This window comes from Montipora capricornis, unplaced genomic scaffold, assembly GCF_036669925.1.
Source record: "Montipora capricornis isolate CH-2021 unplaced genomic scaffold, ASM3666992v2 scaffold_375, whole genome shotgun sequence".
Lineage (NCBI taxonomy): Eukaryota > Metazoa > Cnidaria > Anthozoa > Scleractinia > Acroporidae > Montipora > Montipora capricornis.
Window position 1 is genome coordinate 22,501 of NW_027180108.1, and position 2,050 is coordinate 24,550.

Sequence of the window (2,050 nt, forward strand, 5' to 3'; positions counted from 1 at the left end):
GTACGAGGCATACTTCGTTTCGCTCCCCATCATGTCTTTTCAATGCCCTGTTGTGGGCTCGTTTGTATGCGTCGACGAAGTTTAGGCGATGGTTAACTGTGAGATGATGTTAGCCCTTGTCTTGTAGGCAGTGGTAAACTTTCCGGTCACAGGTAGCTAGGGCTAATATTTGTTCAAGGAAAGTTTACGGTCAGAAAATTAATGTGTGTTCTGGCGGATTGAAGGCTATCCATTGCAGTTTTTTCTTGAGCATCGCGCGAAACAGATCCATCTCCCGATACAGCACTTTGTCTTTGCCAACTGACTGCGTTTTCACGCAGGTTTTGGACACGGAAGACGAAATTAAATTGTTTTCTTTGCACCACTCTATGCACAACTCTGGAAAGGCTATAAAGCAGGGACAATTTCCAAATGATCAAATGTCCCATTGCTGTGACGCTTTTACTTCGGTGGCCATCTTGATTATTACGAAGACACACGTTTGCTTCCAACGGAAGGGAAACATGAAACGATTTTAATTGCAATGAACTCGTGCATGAAAGTTTCCCATGAAAGATGCACCAATCAGACTTTAAGCGTGGTATACTCTTCCACGCAGTGAACTTATAAGTGTGCCGCACGCACGGGGCATGAAGGAAAAGCAGGTCACAGTTCACAGCAATACTGGAAAACCTAAAACTATCACAGGGACTAACCTTAAGCCTAAACAGTGCCTTTAGTCGTAATTAGGGTTACGGTTAGCATTATTAAAGGGATGGGTTGTTTCAAGAGTGGTAAAACAGGGTTCTCTTAACGGTAACCTACAAGTGTAAGTTCGATTGTAGGTGCTCGGCGCGGCACGTGTATATAATTACGTATCAATTGTTATATAAATAGTCAGCCAGAATTCAAAATAAATATCATTTTCAAGATGTGAATTAGCAACTTGACACGTTAGCTCAGTGGTAAAGAACAGGGACAAGTAATCCAGAGGTTTACAGTGGGTCAGAGTTCAAGGCAAGCTGCGAGTGACATATCATGGGATAAAATGGCAGAAAAAGCCGAGCGGGGTCTGGAAATAACAACAAGACGAACTTCAAGGGATAGAAAGAGGAAAACTGGGACAAAAGCGAGTAACAGTGTGGGCGATTAAGGGAAAGAAGAGAGAGAGGAAGGGAGAGAAAAAATTAGATCCGTTTTTATTCATCCCGTAAGTACACATTACCCATGTATACATTCGGTTCTCTTGGTTATACGTATTGTTCTACAAAACAATAGCGCGAATGAATAATTAATTTATTCTGCATGCATAATGAAGTAGGGACCTGTACGGAAATCTTGCCGAATTTACATTTAGTCTAATATAGCTTTGAAATAAAATTCTCCATTTACTGGGCACTATTAAATCAGGGTTCATTACTTTACTCTAGCTATCACCTAGAATGATGTCAAAATTGTTGAGTAAATTATCTGCCTTAAACTGCATCTGTTCATTAAGTCATTTTATAATTTATCCTCTTGCTGCTTTTCCAACAGAAAAATATTCTTTTCTCTGATTTTTTTCAAGTTGAGCCCTTGCAGTCCTACCACCGAGTGATTCTGGCGGAAGATTTTATGAAGCACTTGGCACCTTCACATTGGCCTAAAGGAAAGAGGCATGGCTACTGCTGGCTACCCCCAGGGTCTGGTGCACAGTGTAGGATGAAGGTAGGAAGGAATACAAAGCAATAATACCTTGTGTGTTTGAAGAAAGGTCAACATTGATGGTCATCAGGGCTTTGCAGCTATGTACTTGATATTAATTTTTTCTTGCCACGAAATAAAATTTATCTCCTCACAACACAGAGAACAGCAAGATGCTGCATGCACTTAACCTCATGTACACTAAAAACAAGAGGAAGAAATATGCTGTCCACCCAATTTCTTTGAACTATCTCCCTTGCACTTCAGTATGGGCGTGACGGTTATAAGACTGGAAAAGCTGGGATCTGGACTTGGAACCGGAATAAGAACAAGAAAGGTTGATGATATCCAGTTGTTAAATATTTCAACTAAAACAGTTGTGAATGTT